We start from the raw sequence: 26,924 nt of genomic DNA on the forward strand, positions 1-26,924 counted from the left end.
TGTTTCGAAAAAGATTTGCCGCTGCCTCGGCGGCTCAATGGTCATGGTGCTCGGCTCCTGACCCGAAAGACGCGGGGTGTAATCCCGGTATCGATCGGCGGTCTCATTTCGATGGAGGCGGAACGCAAAAGGCGCCCATGTACCGTGCGATGTCAGTGCACGTTAAAGATCCCCAGGTGGTCGAAATTATCCGGAGCCCCCCACTATGGCGTCTCTTTCTTCCCTTCTTCTCTCATTTCCACCTTCCTCCCTTCCCTTACGGCGCGGTTCAGGTGTCCGTCGATATGTGAGACAGATACTGCGCCATTTCCTTTCCTCAAAAACCAATTTTTTGACCTAAATATTTTTATATTTTATTGATGTACGCCACACGTATTATAAAAAGGCCGCCTAAAGCAGACAGGTGCACGGGAAGTTTTAAGCAGCCTATAAAGAATGGATTATCTACCTTTGGCGCCTCATTATACCAACGCAGCTGAGATGCATGTGGTCACGCCCTGCATAAACTTCTTGTCATAAAAAAATGCAGACGGATTGTTGCGGGATCATGTGGCTATACGCGGAGTAAATCAAAAGTAAAGCATAAACGCTATGAGCTCTCATTTCGGGTAGCGACATTTGAAATTTCCCGAAATCATGCAAAATTATGCCCGCTGTTCTGATTCAATGTGGGGCTCGCTCTTTACGATATGACAGATAATTCAGTAAAACATGACGTTAAAACTCTGCTTATTCGGTATATTTTTGTTGTTTCTATGAGAAAACGGAGAAAATTGCGAGCGCGTGTCATAAAGGAGCACAAACGAATGAACAACAAAAAAAAACGTTTGTGACATGGCCAACTGCCTGGACTGACACTGAGAAAGTTGCCAGCGAAATTAAGCGGACACAAATACGAAAATCGTCTGGGCACGTGAAAATGCGTGTATGGGCATGCGTGGGAGTGTTTTTCTGGTGAATCGCGTGAAAGTGAGGGGCAAGCGCGCTTTGATCGCCGCCTGAGCCACTTCAAACCCGAAGGTTCGAGTGACAAGTGCTTTGCGGACCCCCCCCCCCCCCCCCCCCACCCCGCCCCTTTACGCGTTGCAGCAGCTGCTCCCCCTCTCAAGACTGGCTCTTTAAGCAGAATGTGATAAATGCCGCAAAGGAAAGATACTGCGAGCGAATCTAATGCTATTCAAAGCGTGAGGGAAAGCAGGCTGCCTCGCAGGCGGCGTCGCGAAGGCCTACAGCTAAGATGGCGGCCTCGTCACTTCCGGTAAGCCCGCGCATGCGCAGTGCGCTTTGTGGAACCGAAGTTCAAAGTTTTATCTTTTGCAATCAGAAATTGCGAGGAAAGGCAGTGAAAAGCTGCGAAAACAGCTTGAAGGATCCCGACTTCCTCTTTACAGAGCAGCATTAAAGGTAACAAAAGTGCGCCGGTAACGGGAAAGAGGAGAAAAAAGTAATAAAATAAGTGACTATTATGGACTACGAAAAACGCAATGCACCTGCACCGTGTTGTGCACATATGATACAAAAGGAACACCCAAGAGGACTACGGGGGAGGAGGGAATTAAATACTGAAAAAGGACACGAGTTGGCAAAGTGGCAATAGCTGCAAAAAACTAGAATGTTAACATTTGGCGAAGTTCTTTGAGAGGCGTTTCATGCAGAACAAGACTGTCAAGGCAGTAAAGTTCGTTCAATAGCGTAGGTAACACATACTGCATCATTTGTTGGCCATAATTGGTACGGCATTTTTTGACATTTTTTTAAATTGGTCTGCAGTGTCATATCAGTCTTACATTCATTACATGTCTTTCATCCTCTGCTTACACAGAGCATAAAGCGCGTTCAATTGCTTCTAAAGAAAACCGAGCGGAAATTTCGACCGCCTGGGGTTCTTTAACGTGCACTGACATCGCACAGTACACGGTCCTCTAGAATTTCTCCTACCTTGAAATTTGACCGTCGTGGCCAGGATCGAACCCGGTCGGCGGGTCGGCAGCCAAGCGCCATAACCACTGAGCCACCGCGGCGGCTGGAAGCAGAGAGAACTTTTACGTCCGCCTTCAAAAAAGGTGACGTAACAGCCTATCCTGAATTTTTTACTTCCTCCATACCATAGAGCGAGTCCTACATAGTGCCGCCATACTGGATTGTTTGAGGCGACCCCTCTCGGTGGTGAAAATCACCAAATAGGGACGACATGACGAAACAAGTAGCAAAGAGAACCTTAGTAATAATTTTGACCCAACGAGGGAGATGAAAAGAGCTTCAACGCCCCGCCGAGTCCACCAAGCGCTTTGGGAATCGTTCGTGGAGAGAGAGACACCATGGCTAACACGGCTACCAAAACGCAGAGGTGATCTCGCCGCTAAATTTTTTTGCTGCTCCACAGGAGGGCTGAGGTCGGCGTCTGCGAATCAAGAGACCGAAGCTCAAGCACCGAACAATTTTCCAAGGTCGAACGTGGCGGCATCCTTGCGAACTTGCGCTGCCGCGGGCATGGCTTTTGAGCAGTTACAGTCGGGGACAAAAGTATCTGAACCACGCGCTCCATAAAAAAAAAAAAAAAAGCCGATAGCTTTAATATTATTAGCCGCCGGTTGGATAACACACTTGTGGAGGTGAAAGCTAAAATCCTGATCTTTGACCAACACAAGTTTGGTCTCCAGCCGGCAGCTAATAGTAAAACTGTCAGCTTCTTTCACGAAGCACGCGGACCGGACACTTTTGCCCTGACTGTACGCACCCAGGCATGAACACAGCCGTTAGAAAAGAGAAACGACAATGACTCACCCACGACTCACGGACCGCGTTGCCTAATGCAGCAAGACGTTCCAGGCGCGTTCCTATTTGTTTGCTCGATCGAAACAATTCGAAAACTAAGCCCGCCATCATTTTCGCGTTGTTATAACTTCGCGGTTGAACCAGTTCTCCCATATCGCAGCCTTTCTTTCGCACGTGGTGCTTTCGAAATAAGTACCCTCACTGTGGTCTGCACACTATACTGTCTTGCGAGCGTGCTAGGTGGCGTTACACAGAACGGGGAAATCGGGGAAATGAAGCCTCGTACGGGGAACCCGTGGAAAGCGTAGAGATAATTGAAACTCTACAAAGCTAAGCTAGGTGGTTGCCGTCAAATCAGCGCGCTCTCTGACGCCACCAGCAGCGAATGCAGCGCATGTTTTCTCAGTTTGTTCAAAGAGGGCAGCAGTAGTGGTTTGAGATCGGATCAAGACACGCCTCGCGAAACTGGCGAAGCGCTCATTCACGCGCTGGTCGCTTCTCTCGCGCGCGACGCGCGCGCGCACACATGTACGCACGCTCGCATTCTGGAGCAAACACGTGTCCACGTGTATACTGTCGGGGACAAAAGTCTCCGGGAAGCGTGAGCAGCAGACGAAGTCAATAGCTCTGCTTTTTGGTGGTGGCTCGAGAGTGGGGGTGAACGTCGGACAAGCGCTTTGTCTTACGTAGTAGTGAAATTAGGTGTCCGGTAGAGAACATGCGGTACCCATGTGCTGTACCTGAATTCCTCGCGTTCTCGAGAACTCTGTCCCCGATAGTATGTATACGCACAAAAGCAAGAGTGCTTGAGAACACGGCTTTATTGACGACAGGCAGCCAGAGCAGAAAAAGTTGGGTTAATTATATATCGAATGCTCAGAGAAACAGCGCTGAAATGCCGCAGCACATAGAAGACCAAAAGACAAGACACGAGCATTGTTTCGTGAAGGGAATTTTTTTTTCGGCACACAGGAGACGCGTAATAAAATACGCCGAAATAAAAAAAAAAACGAAATGATCGAGGACAAACACTAGAAAGAAACGCGACAAGATTTTTTGGGAATACCGCACACGCAGAGTTTTTCTGTTCGTTGCGGCTAGAGTCACTTCGAGCGTGACCTTGTCCTTGCGAGTTAGAGACGGTCAGGGTTTTGTGGAAAGGATGCATGCGCGCAGGGGAAAAAAAAAACAAAACAAATGCGACGAAATGTTGGTGTCCCTGCAGACGATCTGCGATGTGTTTTAAATTATTGAACACGTAATTTGCTTTGAAAATTCGCGAAATATACGTCGACAGGGTCTGTGAAGATGGATTGTACGGCAAGGAGGACATTATTTGCACGATGGAGCGCAGTAAAAACACGTATAACTGAGTAAAATAAACAAAGCAAATTTAATTTTTGGTGCAAAATTTTTTGGTGCAATTTAAGGGCTCCAACATCGAAGGCGAGCCCACTTGATAAAATTTCTGATTCGGAATTGTGGTTCGGAATATCAAACATGAAAAATACGCCTTTGATAGCATGCTAAGTTTGCTTTCCCTCATTGCAGAATGCTATAATGGCGTCCGTGTGGATGGTATCATGATGGGAACCACGTCAACACTTTCAACGTCATAAAATACGTAAACTGCGTCTGTATTTGAATCAAACGACGCCATTTTATCAAAGCGCAACGTGGGAAAGCCAACTTGAAAACGATAATGCCTATTTTGAAATTTAGAAAAATGCGCTAATGTTCGACTTTGGACAGCCTTACTCTTCCCAATTTAATTATGTTCACTAAAAACCAAAAATAAGAAAGTTGATTACTTGATTTCAGTCAAGTAATTGCCTTTTCGATGCACTCTGTCATGGAAATACTGTCCACCTTAACGTACTATCACCCTGCAATATCTTTCTGTGTTATTAAAAGAAGAATGCGTATCAAATAATTTGAAACACCCGGTATATTTCAGAACTGTGCGCGTTGAAAAACATTCGAGTCACCGAAACGATTGATGGCGTGTGATCCAGACCGCCTTAGGAAAGGGTTATGCGTGCCGACGCGCACACAGGTGCGAAAGAAGTTTGGCGGTGCCCGAAGCACAGCTGTAGACTGACGCAGTTAACGTCACGCGCGCGTATGACAAGCAAGCAAGGTTTTTAGTTGAGGTGAACATGGCCGTTAACGTCGAAAGGAAGGGAGAACTTTATTGCGAGGCAGCATTTCCCAAAGGGACGCTGAAGGCAAACTGAAGAAGCTGGCCTGTGTCGATATATTGCCGCATTGCAGCGACAAACACTCTGCTTTCGCTTAAAACTGAGCTTTTGTAAGCTACATAAAAGGCAGCTAGAAAAGTTTAAAAGCTACAAAAGTGCAAACAAAAAAAGAAATGGCAGACGATGTAGCGTAGTTAGGCCAAATGCGAAATAGATGCACTAGCACTTCGGCTTCCACTTCGGTCCCGGTGCTTGGATAGCGATATTACGGTTTAACGCTATTACGATACGCTTAACGATATTACGGTTATATATATATATATATATATATATATATATATATATATATATATATATATATATATATATATATATATATATATATATATATATATATATATATATATATATGGGTCGTTCTACTTTATGTTCATAGACCCCTGGCAGTCCACATACTTGGACGAGTCTTGGGTCGCTGACCAATTGTCAAAAACAACTTTTTGACAATTGGCCCCGCCGCGGTGGCTCAGTGGTTAGGGCGCTCGACTACTGATCCGGAGTTCCCGGGTTCGAACCCGACCGCGGCGGCCGCGTTTTTATGGAGGAAAAACGCTAACTAAGGCGCCCGTGTGCTGTGCGATGTCAGTGCACGTTAAAGATCCCCAGGTGGTCGAAATTATTCCGGAGCCCTCCACTACAGCACCTCCTTCTTCCTTTCTTCTTTCACTCCCTCCTTTATCCCTTCCCTTACGGCGCGGTTCAGGTGTCCAACGATATATGAGACAGATACTGCGCCATTTCCTTTCCACCAAAAACCAATTATTATTATTATTATTATGACAATTGGCCGGTGGCCCAAAACTCGTTCAACCATGCTACTACCTGACCAGACAGCGTTCCGTCAGACCCTGGATTTACAGTCCACATGCTCCACTGCTGGCGCAGGGGCGCAGTGGTTAAGCGACGCGCCCATGCCGAGCGATGGCAGGTGCTGCCATCGGTGGTGCTTGTGAGACCCAGGTTGCTCTCCCCGAGCGACCTTTCGCGACCAATCACTAATTGAACTGCCACCTGCCACAGCGGGCAGTTTCCTCACAATCCGGTGGGCATGCAGGTTGCCAGGTGTGTATACCAGGTGTTTCATCATCACCATCATCATCATCAGCCTGACTACGCCCACTGCAGGGCAAAGGCCTCTCCCATGTCTCTCCAATCAACCCTGTCATTTGCCAGCTGCGCCCACCATATGCCGGCAAACTTCTTGATCTCATCCGCCCGCCTAACTTTCTGCCGCCCCCTGCTACGCTTGCCTTCTCTTGGAATCCACTCGGTTACACTTAAGGACCATATCGGTTATCTTGCCTTCGCGTTACAAGCCAAAGCCCATTTCTTCCTCTTCATTTTCAATAGGATATCATTAACTCGCGTTTGTTCCCTCACCCACTCTGCCCGCTTCCGGTGTCTTAACGTTACACCTATCATTTTTCTTTCCATGGCTCGCTGCGTTGTAATTTTCAAAAATACGCTTTTTGGGCTAAAAATATGGCTTTTGCGGCATAGTGTTACCAGTGTCGGCGGACACCACAAAGCCGGTGAACTGTCTTAAGTAGTAAGGTGGTTAACTAATTTCTGATAATTAACTTTTTTAACTACATAGCTAGCAACTGGTTGTAATTAGATATTTGTAGCCGGTCGTTACTAATAGCCATATCAGACTTTAGAATTTCGAGAACGCGATTATCCTGGGCGCTGTGGCTCGACAAAATCTGCCTACAACGTGGCAAAATATATGCGCTTTCGAAAAGCATGCAGGCAAAGCAACCTTTCCAGTGTACGTAACTATAGTCAAAAAATCCCAATTTTGTCGAGCCACAGCGCCGAGGGTAATTGCGTTTTCTAAATTCTAAAAAAAAAAAACCTGATAAGGCTGTTGTTAACGACCGGCTACAAATGTCTAATTGCAACTAGGTGCTTAACTCTAATAGTCAAAAAGTATCGTCCGATTGGCCCTTCTGGACACAGGCAAATTGCCATCGAGGGCTATGTGGATACTTAGTAGCGTTCCCGTTGGAGGATGACAGCTTACGGGACATGCGCGACATGCTTCAAAATGCACATGCGCTCAATAAAACTCCTAAGAGAGTAAAAGGGCTGCACTCGAGTCTTCCATGCGGAAATAGTTGCAGCTTATCTCGTCGAGAGAATATGTGTAAGCATGAAATGCCCTGCAAGCAAAGCATAGCACGTTCTGGGGCGCCTTCTGCGAGGTATAGCCATACTATCCACGTCATTTGGCTACGGTACGCATCGCCACCCTAAACCATCTCTATTCTTCGACCCGGGCAGCGATCATGAACCCGCCGTGGTGGCTCAGTGGGTAGGGCGCTCGGCTACTGATCCGGAGTGCCCGGGTTCGAACCCGACCGCGGCGGCCGCGTTTCGATGGAGGCGAAACGCAAAGGCGCCCGTGTGCTGTGCGATGTCAGTGCACATTAAAGATCCCCAGGTGGTCGAAATTATTCCGGAGCCCTCCACTACGGGCACCTATTTATTCCTTTCTTCTACTAGTCCATCCTTTATCCCTTCCATTACGCCAAGAGGAAAATGAGAAAGCAAAAAAAAAAAAAGACGGCGCTTGTCGCACAAAATAATCAATCAATTGTTAAACGAATGCTCAAACTTCGTATCCGCTCATATCGCTCGCGACTGTACAAGCGCTTCCCGCATATATCCCAGTTTGGCTGCTCCGAAACTGGCGCGGGCGACACACAGGGTCATTGCAACCTGCCTCGAGCGCACAGCGGCTTGGTGAGAGCGGCGCCCTCATAAGACAGCCGACTAAATACGAGTACAAGCGGCGCGCGCTCCAATGACCCGGCCTTCGGGGGCGTCTGGCAGCGTAGGGCGACACAGTCGGAACAAGGCCTCCCCCAGCGGCCGTGCGCGAACACCTGGCGTCCCCGATTTCCACCCCCCCCTCGTCTCGGAAAACAGCCGCTCCCTTCCGAGCCAGCTTCTTTTTTTCCACCTGCGCCGCGTGCGGCGTTTGCTCTCTCTGTTGAGCGACCTCCGTGGCACCCCGGCCGGGTCTTCTCTGAAAGAAGCCAGGCCGCCGCTGCTTCTTGCACGGCCCCCTTTTCAGACAGCACGAAGAGAAGCACCTCTCGTTGAGAGCGCCGGGCACTGGGGGACGAATCAACCCGCAGAGGCCACACTACAGTGCTTGGCCTATTCTAGACACTGTAGCCATACTCGGAGAAAGACGCAATAGCTAAGATTATTTTTTTTTCTCGCATACTAGGCCACCTTTTTACGTTTCTGTTGTCATTTCTTCTAAGACAAAGACCTTTGAACGTCATAACAACTAAAACAAAAAATGACACACGACAGCTGTCACTTCTTTTCGTTAAAAAGACGCGCTGAATGATGTCATTTCACCAGCCGCCTCACATCGACGACAAAGGGGACCGACGAGTGATTGCTAGCACGACAACCATATATTGTACTTTGGCCACAAATATCTGATTGCAGCCCCTTTAGGAGAGAGAACAGAAGCTGAATATTGAGTCTAAATAGACTAGCATTGGCTTGTGAACGGGCGATTAAGGAGAACAGAGAGGAACACCTCACTGTGGAGCTGCAGATAAAGGTCTTTTTTTTTCTGACATTATACTTTGTTTTTTTTTTTACATGCTGTTATTTATTGCCTAAGATTTCACTTACGGCACACACGATGTTTGTGGTGTCATGTCGTATTTGTTCTTCTCGGCCGCCGCGCTGGCTCATTGGTTACGGCACCCGGCTGCTGACCAGAAAGACGCGGGCTCGATCCCGACAGCAGCGGTCGCATTTCGATGGAGCCGAAATGCTTGAGACCCGTGTACTGCGCAGTGTCAGTGCACATTAAAGAACTCCATGGGGTATAAAATTCCGGCGCCCTCCACTACGGCGTCCCGCACAGCCTTAGTCGCTTTGGGACGTTAAACCCCATAGAACAAAACCAAATCGTTCTTCGATCTCGTTGCCACGTTAAGTGAAACTAAGCGTAAAAACAGATAGTTACCTCCAATTTGGCCCGGCCAACTCCGAATATGACCATGCCCAACACTGTGGCGACCTCCAAATTTGGCCCGGGTCATTTTCAAAATTTGGTCCGGGCCACCCCCGAAATATGGCCTTGGCCGATTTCGACCAAAGGCAATCAAGTAAAGCCAAAAGCCAGCGCTTTCTCACTATGATAGATTTAACCAAGTTAAAACCGTGACACTTTGGACATCGGCGGTCTGTATTGTTATCCCAGCAAACTTTGCAGTGCCATCGCAATAGGGTTGCTACTAATGTTCCATGCAAACCCTACAGAACACAATATTGAGCAAAAACTGCAGCACGGCGTATGAAGACGGACACTGCCGAAGAGTATTAATTTTTTAATGAAACAAAAAGCCACCACGTGCAATATTTTACAGTCCAGTGGTGATGGGGGGGGGGGGGGGGGGGCACATGAGCGGAATGTTTCATGGCTGAGCAGATCTATACACCTGGTGACACAGGCGCCGCCGGCGGTATGGCACTGCGACCACCTTCTTGTGACATGTTCACCCCTTTCTGAATCGTTTCTCTTTTGACAGCGTTTTATCGCAACCTTTGCTTTTGCTCGCCGATTCCTTATCGCAGAGCTGTTATCGGTCGTGTTGTCGGTCAAGCATAGCGATAGCGATAAGTGGCATGCGCTCGACGCGCATGTAGCACAGACCCCCCCCCCCCCCCCCCTTTTCCAACCATCCCGCGGCGGCCGTTATTTTCAAACCTGTTTCCTACAGCACCGTGTTTTAAAAATAGTCCACTTTTTTGCATATTTGCATGCCAAAGCTAAAGCCCACATAATAACTGTGATTCGTGTTCACGGCTGAGCGCCGACTTACAGGAACAAATGCAAGGCTCTGACAGGCATCGGAATCGGACAAGCCTATACACGTACTTAGCACGAAATAAACAAACGAACAAAAAACACCAAGTGGAGATAAACATCATTATCTACTTCCTCCAAGGCGACAGAGACAGCTAGCTTTCCTGCACCTTTGCATGCATCTCACAATTATTGTTTTTCCTTTAACTGTGCAATGGATGAAGTTCATTCGTTTTGCTGCGGGGAATAGAATGCTTTTCTTGCATACGCACAAAAAAAATTCGTAAAATCTAGGTTGCGATAAAGCAATGTTTATCGTCGTTTTTGCGACAGGGAGATGGCATAGTTAGTCAAGGAACAAACGTGTGTTAATGACATCCTAGTCGAAATCAAGAGGAACAAATTGGCTTGGGCATGGCATGTAATGCGAAGGCAAGATAACCGCTGGTAACGGACTGGGCGCAGTCAGGCTGATGATGATGATGATGAATGTTTTAAACTCGAATGCTTGCTCTTTTTTCTCCTCCCTAAACTGACTTATCACTGCTTCCGTTATCATCCGCACTTGCAGGTTTCAGCCTAAGCATGTGCACCTCTGCATTAAACAGCGTTACATCTGTCACCGTGCATGCAGAACAACTTTAGAGAAGCGTAGACTAGCGAGGGATAGCATTTAATGCAGTGAATGCCTGTTCTGGGACTTATGTTTTTTTTTTTTGCATTTACACTGAGAGGGCCGAGATAAGAAACGGATTACTGACATCCCATGGTACAGGACCTTTCTGGAATTGGTATAAGGTACAGAGCTACTAGTTTACATACTCTGCCCCAGCTCTGCCGACCACAGCAAATGAATACATTCAAGAAAGAATTAGGCCAAAAATTGGGTTTAACCGGAGTTTTCCGAAGCCACTCTGGTTTTATAAAAAAAATGCAGTGACCTTTACATGTACCTCGGCAGACACGTACGATGAGATTCGGAGTACGCAAAGTGAAATATGACAGTGAACGCATGGTTCAAGGTGCGCTGCTCTTGAACATTGTTCTGGAACCCTGCGGCTACAGTGAGAGCTAGGTCTCTTTCTTCGCTTTAAAGCGTACTACTTGAGGAATGTTTGATTGCAAGTTAAGGGCAAGTTAAGCCTGGTCACTATCGAGCTCGACAGGCTCCACTTTAGGTTAATACGGCAGTCAATCACTCAAATAAAAAAAGCATTCTTGTCAACAGGAAAAAAATGTGAATTTTCAATCAGTCTGCCAACTTCCTTCCCATAATATCTACATTTATAAAGCACAAAGCATTCTTGTCAACAGGAAAAAAATGTGAATTTTCAATCAGTCTGCCAACTTCCTTCCCATAATATCTACATTTATAAAGCACGTATGTAATGTCTTACAGGAAGCCCCGTTTTTTTGCGCATCACTTTTAGTTGTGAGGAAACTGTCGAATATTGTAAGGTACTGTTGTGAACATGTCGATGTGAGTGTTATAACCCTCCGATGCGTACCAAAATGTTTCTTTTAAAGTTTGTCCCGCAATTGCACAAAGCAGTTAAAGCGGTGCCACAGAAAACCAATGGGGCGTGCTTTTGACAATAAATAGCAGAAAACTGCAAGCGTCCCTAGCAGGTACCTGCAGATATATTGATTGTTGTGGCTCAATCTTTTGATTTGCGAAACAATTGCGTTTATAAACAGCTTCCAGTCGAAAAAAAATGATTGTCCACCAGAATTTCTGAGTATGAATATGCCAAAAAATACATTCACTGACGAACTATGTGGCATCGCAGAGGAACGACGGAGAAAAGTGATAAGGTTTAGTTTGGTTTGATTTAGGGGGGTTTAACGTCCCAAAGCGACTCAGGCTATGAGAGACGCCGTAGTGAAGGGCTCCGGAAATTTCGACCACCTGGGGTTCTTTAACGTGCACTGACATCGCACAGTACACGGGCCTCTAGAATTTCGCCTCCATCGAAATTCGACCGCCGCGTCCGGGATCGAACTCGTGCCTTTCGAGCCAGCAGCCGAGCGCCATAACCACTGAGCCACCGCGGCGGCTCATAAAGTGATTAAGGAGGACCGCGGTCAACCTAATTCAAGTTCGCGCAGCGATCTGTAACCCAGTATCTGTGCGTCAGAACTGCTCTTTAAGCCTGCAACGAAGCCGTTTGAGTTCAAAGAATCAAAAGCTAGGCGCTGTTGCTACCTCCTGTTATTCACCCCTGGCGACAGTCTCTATAGCGTGGGCAGCGAAACAATTTTCACCGATGTCACGGTCAATGCATTCCTGATATAACGCCAAAGATAGGACACGTCGTTCAGGTCAATTCCTGCCCTTCGCGTAGCTTGTAATGTCTGAAAGACATTAAGTCACAAGAGAAGGACACGAGATGAACGTGTTGCCCCCCCCCCCCCCCCCTCTTATCTCTTATTATTATTGCCGTGTGTAACGCTCGTTACGCTATCAATCCGATCAAACTACGTAAAGTCCACGTAATAAGGGACTTATAATCCACCCAAGTGCAGCCATACGGTCACAGAGGAAACCTCTACAGCTTTCACAGAAACTTCATAAGCTAAAGGTCCATTCTGGTCCGAAGTTCGATGCAGGGACCACCGCCTGTTCTGGACAGTCGTTGTGCCTACTAAGCTAACCAGGATGGCTAGCAGACGACAGGGCGAAAGGAAACTTATCAACAACGTAAAAAAATAACGGTGTTGGTTCAATGTTTCTGGGAATCTCCTCAAGGTGGAGTAAATTTGTAATGTGGGAGTAATTACTCACTCGCATCCACCCAAGCGCAGCGCAGCCAGAAGGCTACAAAAGAAAGTTTACAGCTTTCACAGAAACTCCCTTATTACAAATACGCTCCACCTTCGGAGATTCGATCCCCTAAATATTGGACTAAAGTCCACGTGACCCTATTTGCTCAGTACCAAATCTGTCATCCTGGCATTGCTATTAATCGAATTGTGTTTGTACTTTTTTCATACAGGTCAAGGGGTCGACGACCTACGGCGGCGCGTTTGGAAGTCTTCCATGCGTAAGAATGCCGGGTTACGGTAACGCAGCAAGTTATGGGTATGCTTCAGCGACGGTAGGCGTGTTTCCTTATGGAAGTTATGACAGCGCAACGAATTCGCATCTAGTCTGCCAAGGTCTTTCAACGCTGCTCCCAACTTGGAACTCCGGATACGGAACGCTTAAGGTTCCGGCATCTGGTAACACCGTTTATGGAAGTGGCTACGGCGCTACGCTGAAACTCCCGGCCTCGGGAAATACGCCGTATGGAACGGGTTATGGACCGACATTAAAGCTTCCAGCTTTTGGGCCAGCTGGTTACGATATGGGATACGGCCTGACGTGGAAGGTGCCAGCTTCAAGCAGCCCGGCGTACGGTGCCCCTTATGGAACACTGAAGCTCTCTCCCGCCGGAAACGCTGGCTATGGAAGCACATGGAACATTCCAGCTTCAGGCATTCCAGGATTCAGCCCCGGTTACGGACAAACACTGAAGCTCCCTGCCTTTGGAACAGGTGGTTACGGCGCCGGATACCAAAACACGTTGACGTTTCCAGCGTCAGGAATTCCAGGGCATGCTTTTAGCCATGGACAAACAATGAAGCTCCCGGCTTCAGGAACTGCTGGTTACGGAACTGGTTACCAAAGTACATTGAAGTTTCCAGCTTCAGGCATTCCAGGGTATGGCGCCAGTTATGGACAAACACTGAAGCTCCCGGCATCGGGAACCGGCGGTTACGGAGTTGGTTACCATAACACGCGGAACTTTCCATCTTCAGGTATTCCAGGCTACAGTTCCAGTTACGGACAAACACTGAAACTTCCTGCTTCTGGAAACGGAGGGTACGGTATCGGCTACGGTAATGCTTGGAAATATCCAGCTTCAGGTAACGGCGTAAAGGGTTCCTATTATCCACAAACACTGAAACTTCCTGCCTCTGGAACTGGTAGCTATGGCACCGGGTACGGAAATACATGGAAAGTTCCTGCCTATGGAAGCGGAGTCAAGGGTTCTTATGGACAGACACTGAAACTTCCGGCGTCTGGGAGTGTTGGCTATGTAACTGGATATGGACCAACGTTAAAGCTGCCTGCTTCCGGTGTAGCACCATACGGTGGAGGGTATGGGCAGACTCTGAAACTTCCAGCGTCTGGGAGTGTTGGCTTTGGAACTGGATATGGACAAACGTTAAATCTGCCTGCTTCAGGTGCAGTGCCATACGGTGGAGGGTATGGACAGACATTGAAACTTCCGGCATCTGGAGGTGTTGGCTATGGAACTGGATATGGACAAACGTTAAAGCTGCCTGCTTCCGGTGGGGTCCCACACGGTGGCGGATATGGACAGACACTGAAACTTCCGGCATCTGGAAGTGTTGGCTACGGAACTGGATATGGACCAACGTTAAAGCTGCCTGCTTCAGGTGCAGCCCCATACGGTGGAGGATATGGGCAGACACTGAAACTTCCGGCGTCTGGAGGTGTTGGCTATGGAAGTGGATATGGACAAACGTTAAAGCTGCCTGCTTCAGGTGCAGCCCCATACGGTGGAGGATATGGACAGACACTGAAACTTCCGGCGTCTGGAGGTGTTGGCTATGGAAGTGGATATGGACAAACGTTAAAGCTGCCAGCTTCAGGTGCAGCCCCATACGGTGGAGGATATGGACAGACACTGAAACTTCCGGCGTCTGGAGGTGTTGGCTATGGAAGTGGATATGGACCAACGTTAAAGCTGCCTGCTTCAGGTGCAGTCCCATACGGTGGAGGATATGGACAGACACTGAAACTTCCGGCGTCTGGAGGTGTTGGCTATGGAAATGGATATGGACAAACGTTAAAGCTGCCTGCTTCAGGTGCAGCCCCATACGGTGGAGGATATGGACAGACACTGAAACTGCCGGCGTCTGGAGGTGTTGGCTATGGAAGTGGATATGGACAAACGTTAAAGCTGCCTGCTTCAGGTGCAGCCCCATACGGTGGAGGATATGGACAGACACTGAAACTTCCGGCGTCTGGGAGTGTTGGCTATGGAACTGGATATAGACCGACGTTAAAGCTACCTGCTTCAGGTGCAGTACCATATGGTGGAGGGTATGGACAGACATTGAAACTTCCGGCATCTGGAGGTGTCGGCTATGGAACTGGATATGGACAAACGTTAAAGTTGCCTGCTTCCGGTGGGGTTCCACACGGTGGCGGATATGGACAGACACTGAAACTTCCGGCATCTGGAAGTGTTGGCTACAGAACTGGATATGGACAAACGTTAAAGCTGCCTCCTTCGGGTGGAGCTCCATACGGTGGAGCATATGGGCAGACACTGAAACTTCCGGCGTCAGGAGGTGTTGGCCCTGGAACTGGATATGGACAAACGTTAAAGCTCCCTGCTTCAGGTGGAGCACCATACGGTGGAGGATATGGACAGACACTGAAACTGCCGTCTTCTGGAAGTGTTGACTTTGGGACTGGATATGCACAAACGTTAAAGCTGCCTGCTTCAGGAGGAGCATCATACGGTGGAGGGTATGGACATACGCTGAAATTTCAGGCTTCGGGGACCGTTGGCTTTGGAAGCTCACATGGGCAAACTTTAAAGCTTCCTGCGTCAGGTGCAGTACCATACGGTGCAGGTTATGGTCAGACATTGAAACTGCCGGCATCTGGAAGTGTTGGCTATGGAGCTGGTTACGGACACACGTTAAAGCTGCCTGCTTCTGGTGGAGCACCATACGGTGGAGCGTATGGACAGACACTGAAACTGCCGGCATCTGGAAGTGTTGGCTATGGAACTGGTTACGGACACACGTTAAAGGTGCCTGCATCAGGTGCAGCACCATACGGTGGAGGTTATGGACAGACACTCAAACTGCCGGCATCTGGAAGTGTTGGCTATGGAACTGGTTACGGACAGACGTTAAAGCTGCCTGCTTCAGGTGGAGCACCATACGGTGGAGGATATGGACAGACACTGAAACTGCCGGCATCTGGAAGTGTTGGCTATGGAACTGGTTACGGACACACGTTAAAGCTACCTGCTTCAGGTGCAGTACCATATGGTGGAAGGTATGGACAGACATTGAAACTTCCGGCATCTGGAGGTGTCGGCTATGGAACTGGATATGGACAAACGTTAAAGTTGCCTGCTTCCGGTGGGGTTCCACACGGTGGCGGATATGGACAGACACTGAAACTTCCGGCATCTGGAAGTGTTGGCTACAGAACTGGATATGGACACACGTTAAAGCTGCCTGCTTCAGGTGGAGCACCATATAGTGGAGGATATGGACAGACAATTAAACTTCCAGCATCTGGAGGTGTTGGCTATGGAACTCGTTACGGACAGACGTTAAAGCTGCCTGCTTCAGGTGGAGCACCATACGGTGGAGGTTATGGCCAGACACTGAAGCTGCCGGCATCTGGAAGTGTTGGCTTTGGAACTGGATATGGACAAACGTTAAAACTGCCTGCTTCAGGTGGAGCACCATATAGTGGAGGATATGGACAGACAATTAAACTTCCAGCATCTGGAGGTGTTGGCTATGGAACTCGTTACGGACAGACGTTAAAGCTGCCTGCTTCAGGTGGAGCACCAAACGGTGGAGCTTATGGACAGACACTGAAACTGCCGGCATCTGGAAGTGTTGGCTTTGGAACTGGACATGGACAAACGTTAAAACTGCCTGCTTCAGGTGGAGCACCATACGGTGTAGGGAATGGACTCACACTGAAACTGCCGGCTTCTGGAAATGTTGGCTTTGGGACTGGATATCCACAAACGTTAACGCTGCCTGCTTCAGGAGGAGCACCATACAGTGGAGGATATGGACAGACACTGAAACTTCCGGCGTCTGGAGGTGTTGGCTACGGAACTGGGTATGGACAAACGCTAAAGCTGCCTGCTACAGGTGGAGCATCATATGGTGGAGGTTATGGACAGACACTGAAACTCCCGGCGTCTGGGAGTGGAAGTTACGGAGCTGGTCACGGAATGACTTTAAATCTTCCAGCCACTGGCTCGTCAGTGTACAATGTTAATTACGGACAGACGCTGAAGCTGCCAGCCTCCGCTAACGTCGGCTACGGAACTAGCTACGGGCAAACGATAAAAGCACCAGCGTCGGGAAGCATCGGCTTCGGAATTGGCCATGGACAAACGGTGAAATATCCCGCTTCAGGAACAGCTTCGTATGGTGTAGGCTATGGGCACACACTAAAGCTACCAGCTTCCGGCGGTGTTGGCCTTGCAAGCGGCTATTCGCAGGTGTCGCAGGTGTCGCAGCTGTCGACCTCGGGTGGCGGACTGTACACTGCCAGTTATGGACAAACTCTTCAGATGCCAACATTGGGAAGTGCGCACTTCGGACAAACTTTGCAAATGCCGCCGCTGCCAGGTGGAATGACAGGAGTACAAGTGGCAACTGCAGGTGGTTTGGCCCATGGGGTCGATTATGCGGAGAGTTTGCATGCGTCGCACAGTGTTCTTGACCAGTATGGACAAAGTTTAATTTCTCCGCTGACTGTTGGCATGTCAACAACGTTTAAGAAAGAGGTGCCACTGACGTATTAAAGCAGCTTCTATGAGGCGAGTTCCTTGAGGGGGTTAATTCAGCGTGAAGATTGACCTTATTGTTGTGCACAGGTCGTCATAAAGAAACGTGAGCGTTCCTTGGATGATGAGATTTTACGGTGCATTTTTAAAAGGGCCGCAAAATAATGACTACATACAATCTAAACGTGCAGTTGGAACTCGCCTACTGTTCACAGAGAGTACCAATTCAGTAGATGATCTAGAGGGTTTATTGAATGATGAAGAATTCCAAGCTAGACGAAATTATTAGTAATGAAGACAAGTAAAAAACTGAAGCCACCGTTACATACTGAAACTAACGGTACCAGACTCTTTTCTTTTTCCCAATGCGGCGCGCGTGCAAAACACAAGAAAAGGTCTGCTACACAACAAATTTTTCACTGGATATGCAGCACGCTCAATCTCAATGTCCATGACACGGCCGCGTTTATACAGGACGTGGCTCAAGCTAAGGATGGTCAACTTTAAATATATTTTACAGCCAGCACGCGAGGCTTAATACGAAAAGCGAGCAGTGTGGCAATTATAACCGCTGCTACTTCATGCGCCTGTCAGTGCAATTTGTGGAAATAAGAATGTCGGTTAATTAACACAAAACATGCGTTTAAAGTCTGGCTTTATCGAAGGGGGTCCCTAATGATTCGAGCACAGGCTGAGAGAGAAATAAAGAGGGAGAGAGAGAGAAAGCAGCTGACGGCCTGTTTTAAACAGCATTTAATACAAACGCGAGAAATAATTTTTAAATGTTGTTTGCTCAGTTTACGCAACGTAACTGAAACAAACTATCGCCATGCTCTGCCAACAGGCTTTCTGTTGCGTAACCTTGGAGCTGAGCGGCCAGCTCTGGACTGACTCGTGGTGTGAGGGCAGACTTCCCCTTTTCTTCTACTCCTTGTGAAGTGCTGCCAACTATTATTTTTCACCGTCTCGGGTTTTAGAAAACATGTTAATGATTCTCAATAAAAATCACAGCGAAATTTTCGAGACGACAGAAAAGAAATATTCCGACCACCACTGGCAAGAAGAATAAAATTTAGTTGCTTGCTTGCTTCGGATTCACGCAGTCCCTAAATTCTAGTATGAGGGGTCTCGGATCCCTAGTCAATATTGGTGGTGCCCATGCCCCATAAGACCGCACTGGCTTTAAAGGAGTATAGACACCTAATTTTTGTGGAATGTTTTCTTCTCCATAATGACGCGGAAGACACTACTATGCATGAATCACAATGTGGTATTCGCCTACTACCGCTAAATACTTTATAATCGGATTTTTCTGTCGTGCTGTTTCCGTTTCAACAGCCGAACGAGGACTGTGACGTCAAAGAGAAGTTATTGGTCACGTGAGGCATAGAAAATTTGCTATATAATCCCTGCTTCGTCGTTTTAATTTACTACAGTGCTGAAGCCAGCCTTCCTCACGAGCCGGAATGACAATGAATGTAAAAGCACCGATTATCTCGCAGTTTTTTATGCCTGGCGTGATCTATAACCGCTCTTTGACGTCACAGTCATCGTTCGGCTGTTGAAACCGAAAAAGCGTGACAGAAAAATTCGATTATAAATTATCTAGCTGTCGTAGGGTTATATCACGTGGTAATCCGTGTATAACAACGCCTTACGCCTCATTACAAAGAAGAAACACGCACTTAAAAGTCAGGTGCCTGTACTCCTTTAAGCACTGGTGTGCAGACAGCGCCAGTAAGAAAGGGAACACGAGAGGGCGTGGCCTCCGCAGTTCGCGAAGACTCGGCGAGAATTGGCGGCAACGGCGCATGTCCATTAAGCATGACCGGCTGCTCTTTCCGCGCATGCGCGTGGTGCCGCCCACTCTCGTCGTCAGCGGTTCACGAACCGCGGAGGCCACGCGCTTCCGTGTTCCCTTTCTTACTGGTGCTATCTGTACGTTGTGCAAGGCTGTGAAAAACGAACCACCCCGACTCACAAATGGCAAACCGCACCCTCCTTCTTTCCGCTTTCGCCATTTACCTTGTACAACTTACGTCTGCAGTGAAGCTCCGCCAACATTCAGGGCCGCCGCACAGATTTCCTCCACGACAGTAAAGTAGTACGTTGTTAAAACTTTTCTTGTCACCGAAACAAGAAGCTAGTCACAAGAAAAGAAATTACAAGCTCTAAAATTCTGTTACCTGGCTTGTTTGATATAATGAAACACTAAAAGTTGATTTCGTTTGCTATTGTGATTGGCCAGCGGAGTAATACACTACGACTTGGACCGTGACCGAGTGTTAGCAACTGCTGCTTCTTTTTAAGTTGTATCCTACTATAACCCGTTTACTAATCACAAGTGAACGGCGGGACATCACCGAAGATTCCGCGTTAAAACAAATTTATCCATTCGCTGTTCAAAGCAGACATCCTTCTTTTGATGACAGTAATATAAAGAATGAACTTGAACGGGCTTCAGTTCTAAGGATGTCCATGAAGGGACCTGTCCAGTATGAAGGGAAATCTTGACGCGAATTTAACCATCCACGTATAGCATACGAACGGCTTCTCTTCTCGACGCCAGTATACTTCAAATCTTAAGCCCCGGAGTAAAGCTAGCTTTCACTCAGAGGTGTATTTAGAGGTAACTCTTGAACCAGGTGCTTAGGGGGTCCCATTTGAACCATGTATTTCTTCGACTTTCTCGGCCGAAAAAAAAAAATGAAGACCGGCATTGCTTTCTTATGCAAAATTTGTCGCTCGTTCCTGCCCCCCGCCACTCTGAATGAATCCGGCCCTGCTTTGAGTCCGAAAACACCCACAGTTCGAGGACGGGGCCACGATTTCTAGCAGGAAGGAAATCTCTCTGACATTCGCGCTAATATCACGATGTGTGAGCAGGTATTCATGAAGCGTCAGAATAACGTCACGAGCGCCGTCGCCTGTCGTTGACAGAGGCGCCTGCATTCGGCGATTCCGCGCCACCTAATAGAAGCTGTCCTTTGGCGGTGGAAATCCTTGTCAAGTGACGAGCACGCAAGCCGTTTCGTCGTCACGAGCTACGCAGAACGCGACGGCAGCGAGCGAGGAAGCAGCAGCAGCACAGGCAGCTGTTTCCCGCGTTTTCCCTCTCTCCACTCGAACCCTCTCGGAGCTCGCTGACAGGCTCGGTTTCATTGTGTCTAATCGCAGCTTCCGCGAAGAGGCCGCGCGCGTCAGCGTCAGCCTTGCCGGGTTTGGCGAAATGCGCCGAGTGCGCGCCCCGCTGTCTGGCGCCACTGGCGCCGTGGCGTTGGCTACTCTACGTTGGCGATGCGGCGAGGAGAGAGAGAGAGAGAGTAAAAAAGAGGGGAGAGAGTAAAGGGAAGAGAAATGTGAAGTTCGCGCGGCGAGAAGTTGCGCGGGAATGCTGCGGGTGTCGCGTCAACCGCGCTGAGAGAGTCGCGCGAGCGCTCTCTGCTGGTTTTTGCATGTGCGCCCAAGAGCTCTGAGCGTTGTCCTATTTTAGGGGTCTTAAAACACGCGTTCTGAGGGCGGGAATGTGGCTTGCTGGGCCTTGTCGAGAACGCGGCCCGCTGGCCCAAAAGATTTCAGCCTCCGTTTCAGAAGAGCCCCATTCGTTCCGCTTTTGCATCCTCCTTGGAAACCTGTAGTTGTAAATTAATCTATTAGTTCTTCGACGTCAGATCGTTCTTGCCTACGCCCTGGTCAGTTTTCGGCAGAAAAAAAGTACGAATTTTCAGAACAACAAGAAAGTGACAATAGAGAAAACAAAACGACTTGACGAAGGGTGCTCTCCGCAGAAGCTTCTGATTCGTTCGCTTTGTTCTGTGTTTTTCAGCAGCGCAGGGGACAAAGGACGAGACAAGTGCACAGACACGCGTCTGTGCTCTTGTCTCGTTTTTTGTCCCCGGCGCTGCTGGGAAACAATATCACACCAACTTGCCCAAGCTTCTACAGTATCAGTGTTCTGTGTGTTTTCATTTAATTTTGCGTAGCTTTGTGTCCAACTTGTTTTTTTTTTTCTGGTCTCCTGTTCGCCTTTGCGGCTACTGGCTTGTTGAAGACAAAAGGTAAGTCAGCGCTAAACGCGTAGCGAGATGATATGGAGACCCCTTTCCCACAAGGGCGATCGTTGAATAGAAACCTCTGGGCGTCGTGTTTCGTGCCACTACTTTCACTTTCTTTATTTTCACTTCAGATATTACAAAATGTTTGCAAAAACTGCAGGGCCAATAGCCGAAGCTAGTATATAGGCCCAATGTACACATTCGTTATTACAGCAACAGAAGATACCAACATGAAACTCGGTTATAAATGATCAGTGAACAAAGTAATAGCGAGCAACGGTCAACAGCGGACATAAAAGATTAACAAACATAGCCCTCAATCTTCGAAAAATAGAAGCGCTTAATAGAAAACAGGAAATTGTTCGCCTGTCAGTTTGATAGCTTTGGCGTAGCGGAAACAGGCTAGCATGGGCGCATAACTGGTCAGCCATGTGATTATTACCCATGCGCCGTAGAATTTTTGGTTCCCCATTTTACCAACTCGAGGCTCTGGATCGGTGACGTGTCGCCGTGGCGTCACCCGACTGTGCTAAAACTCTCAGGCATGAAAGATGGCTGCTCGCTGCTGCCCAACACGGTATGTGAAGGCAGGCGTTCAAAGCGCGAGGAGGTCTCTCGCTACAACGAGCTGACGCGTATCAAGGATGAACCACTCGCAATGCCTCATTCATATGTTTATTTTAATTTCTGCAGCGCCCGAAGGCGCATTATTGCAAAGGGGAATGAGAAGCGTAGAGAGCAAGGCCAAAAAGGAAAAACGCAATGAAAATAACTAAATAAAACAACCTGGGGGGCACTTCCTACAGTGTAGATTGTGAAATCTTTAGAAGGCTGCACCCAAGTGCGCCTGTGGTGTCGTTGCTACTTGCCAGTTACCGTCACGCTTGTGTGCGTCGCTTTGATAATCGGCCTAGTATTGGAAATGCATGGTTTCACTCTGGTCCTATGCGGGACCGGTCTTTGCCAATACATTTCCAATATTGGGCTGCTTGCAGCTGAGAAAATTGGCGGACCCACTCATTAGAGACCTCCTGAATAGGGTGACCCCCTCACAAAAATTCTTTTAGACAGTCTGTAGACTGCCCATAAATTTCTGTCTACAAAGTCTATAGACTCTCTATAGACAAACCCTAGAGAAGAGTCTGTAGGCAATACAAATACTATAGACAGTCTGTAGACAATCTATAGATTTGTGGCCAAACACTTCTAGTAAACTATTTCCTATAGACAGTCTACAGACTATGAATAGACAAAAAGAAATATCTGTAGGAACGCAACAGTCTATAAGAAGTCTATAGACTGTCCATAGACCATTTTTATAAAGGTCTATCAGTCAGGGGAATAGCGAGGCGCCAGTGCGCAGGCGTAGAAAAATAACACCCCCTCCGGTTATTGTCCTGCGCATGCGCACTGGCTCCCCGCTATTCCTCTATGCAGCTCTAATCGATAGAGTCACCCCTTTCAAAAAGTCCTTATTTAAGCTCACCACCACCGGTATGGGCGTGAGGTGCAGCGCATCTTGCTGCTTATATAGCGAGCAGCTGTGGACCGCAGAAAAGAAGAGGAGCCGAAGAAACGCTGCCACACGTGAAGGTCAGAGGGGCCCGTCACGACTCGACGTCCGTGCGCGGCTTTTTCCTGCTGTACGCGCCGGCGTGTCATTTCGACTCGCCCAACAGGATACGCATGCATTGCCTAGGGCCATTGAAAGACATGAGTAGGATCGCCACTATAGAGAAAGGAATGTGGAACTGACACTTCGCGCTGATGACGATCCCAAGGTCCGCAGCGTATATAGTATATGCAGAGTTTTATATGTTAAATCCCTGCGGAGCATGTGTTGCAGAAGGGGCACGCGAGATTTCGTTTCGAAAATCAGTTGAAAATAGGTTGAAGATAGGTTATTGAGGAAAGTAAATGGCGCAGTATCTGTCTCATATATCGTTGGACACCCAAACCGCGCCGTAAGGGAAGGCATAAATGAGGGACTGAGAGAAGAAAGGAAGAAAGATGCGCCGTAGTGGAGGACTCCGGAATAATTTAGACCACCTGGGGATCTTTAACATGAAGGATCAGGCTGACTGGTTCGCTGGCATATTCAGACGTTGCTCTGGGAGTTTTGCTGTAAAAGTCTATATTTGAAGTGCTATTAGATGGATGCTTGTACGCTATAACGAGACAGAAGAGCCGCTAAGCGTCACTGCGCGAATTTTTTGAAGCCAGCAGAGCGTAGAAAGCACGGGAACAGGGCTTTTCTGAACTGTAAAGGTATGCTTGTAGAGCCATAACAGCCCAGTTCTCATTGGGCACCCAATCAAAAATATTATTTGCGTGGTTATGACGCTCGGCTGCTGGCCCGAAAGACGCGGGTTCGATCCCGGCCGCGGCGGCTGAATTTCGATGGAGGCGAAATTCTAGAGGCCCATGTACTGTGCGATGTCAGTGCACGTTAAAGAAACCCAGGTGGTCGAAATTTCCGGAGCCCTTCACTACGGCGTCTCTCATAGCCTGAGTCGCTTTGGGACGTCAAAACCTTATAAGCCATAAAAAGATTATTTGCGTGAACTATGTGACGGCGCTTTGTTATGAAGCACCGCTGAGCACATATCCATAGTGAGCACATTTCGAGTGCGGAGGGTTTTGTGTGGTACGGTCTCTATAATCGCAGGCGTTATCACGACATGCGCGTCTGGCGATATTGCGCTTTGTTATCCAGAGCGAATGCATGAAGGGAAATTAATATGACTTCAATGGAATTCTATCATCATCACCAGCCTTACTGCGCCCACCGCAGGACAAAAACCTCTCGCATCTCTCTCCAAGGCCTCTCTCATATCTCTTTCATGCATCTCCCATATCTCTCCAATGTCCTCTGCCAGTTGCGGTCAGCCTATCCCCGCAAACTTCTTAATCTCATCCGCCCACCTAATCCACTGCCGCCCCCTGCTACGTTTGCCGTCTGTTGGAATCCAGTCCGTTACCTTTAAGGACCAGTGGTTATCTTGCCTTCCAATTACATGCCCTTCCCTAGCCCATTTCTTCCTCTTCATTTCGACTAGGATGTCATTAACACGCGTTTGTTCCCTCACTCACTCTGCCCGCTTCCGGTCTCTTAACGTTACACCTATCATTTTTCTTTCCATAGCTCGCTGCGCTGTCCTGAACTTAAGTTCAGGAAGTTGAAGCTTTTTGATTAGCCTCCACGTTTCTGCCCCATATGTGAGTACCAGTAAGATATAAGATACAGCTGTTATACACTTTTCTCATGAGGGATATAGGCAAACTACAGTTCATAATCTGTAACAGCCTGCAAAATTCGCTCCACCCGGCATTCTTATTCTTCTAGTTATTCTGCTGTCGTGATCCGGATCTACGGCCATTACATGTCTTAAGCATACGTATCCCCACCATTTCCTGCGCTTCGCTACCAATTGGAAACTGCTGTTTCCTTCCTAGACTACTCAACATTTCTTTCGTTTCCTGTTTATTAATTTTTTGACCCACCGTTCTGCTCTGCCTGTCTAACTCACTGATCATGTTTTCAAATTTATCTCCTGAGTGACTTAGCAAGGCAATGTCATCAGCGAATTGCAGATTACTTAGGTATTCTCCATTAAATCTTAACCCCAACTGTTCCCAATCCAGGCCTCCTGACTGTATTAGCGATTACCTTAGTAAATACCTTGCAGGCAACGGACAGTAAGCTGATCGGTCTGTAATTTTTCCAATTCCTTGACGTCCCCTTTCTTATCGATTAAGATGATGCTATCGTTCTTCCAGGCTTCCGTTATGCTCGAGATATTAAGGCATTGCGTATATAGGGTGGCTAGTTTTTCTAGCGCAATTTCTAATTGCCCATAGCCTGGATACCGCTGCAATCAGACTGACGGGCGTAGTTTTTAATTTAATGCGATTTGCGCACTAACAGCAGCAGGCCTTTTACAGTGGTGCACCCAGAGCAGCGGAAGAGAAAAAAAAGGTGAAAATAATAAAAAAGCAACAAAACAGCAATTAGGACGGTGAAGACGATGACAATGACACCGAATGATGATATAAACAGTTAAGAGTCAAAAGTCCCAGTGAGCACAGCAGGCTTCGCCTGAAAATCTTCAAATCCTGATGAAATATATCAGGACCACATAGTGTAATGGAGTCGTGCACGTCATTCGTACAATGGGGCTTATTTTCAGCGGTGACACATCAAACGCACGACTTTGTCGTACGGACGTCCCGGCACCCAATGCTTGATCAAAGATGTTAGGTGCGTGCAGTCAGTGTGTCCATGTAAACACGTGAAGAGGAAGAGAAGGTCCCGAAAGTGCCTTCTAGTCTCCAAGTCGGTTAGTCCCAGAGCGCGCAGGGCAGCCCTGTAATCGTCTCGCGGAGCAAATAACCAGGCCACCCGACCCATGGCATTCCTAACGAACCTTTTCTGCAAACTTTGTAGTTTTTGCGAACAGGTGCGGCAGATCTAATTCCACACAACAGAAGCATACTCAAGCCTCGGTAGGACAAGGCTGCGATACAGTGCAACATGGCATGCAGTACTGCGTACTACCGTGCATACGCGGGTCACCGTGACAAACACGCGCAGATTCATGCCTAGATCTTCAAGAATGTGAGCCGAAAACGCAGCTTAGCATATGAGTGGGCACCTAAGTCGGGAACAACAGACGCCCTCTTAATGGCCTATGAAATACTCTCCTTACAAAGTGGTAGAAACGTCTTTTCTGTATTTTAACGACTTCCAAAAAGCAACTTCTCGAATTTTGCCTGCTTCCTTGATGAATACCTCCAATGGGTCACAGAGAACAACCTTAACCTTGTTTTAGGGGGTGACATTAACATAGATTTTCTATCACAATCAGTTAATAAGTTTGAGGTTGAGTCGATATTGGAATGCAATGGCTTCATTAACGTTATAAATGTCCCCACAAGATTACAAGCAGCGACAGCAATCGACGTCTTTTTTACTAACTCCCCACCGAATCGCCTGAACTCTGGAGTAATTAATGGCCACATAAGTGACCATCTTCCAATATACCTGGTCGTCGAGAGCCCCCCCCCTCTACTAAAAATCGTATGCCTCCAAGTATTACACACCGACGCATTAATCATGACTCACTAAATCACTTTAGGGCAGCCCTATCAAATTTTGACTGGAGTGTTGTGCAAAACAAGGACCCAGAAGATGCTTACAATGTCTTTATTACCATATTTAAATCCATATATGAACAAAGCTTTCCTCTTGTAACCTCAAAGAAACCCCGCAAAGCTCGCAAACCATGGATAACCGCCGAATGCCTCAAAATGTTAAAAACAAAAACAGACCTTTACAACCGTTTTATCCAAACCAGGTCACTAGATGACCTTCAACAATTTAAAACATACCGGAACAAAGTTACGTATTTTC

This window comes from Amblyomma americanum, chromosome 9 (assembly GCF_052857255.1).
Source record: "Amblyomma americanum isolate KBUSLIRL-KWMA chromosome 9, ASM5285725v1, whole genome shotgun sequence".
In the NCBI taxonomy this organism is placed as follows: Eukaryota; Metazoa; Arthropoda; class Arachnida; order Ixodida; family Ixodidae; genus Amblyomma; species Amblyomma americanum.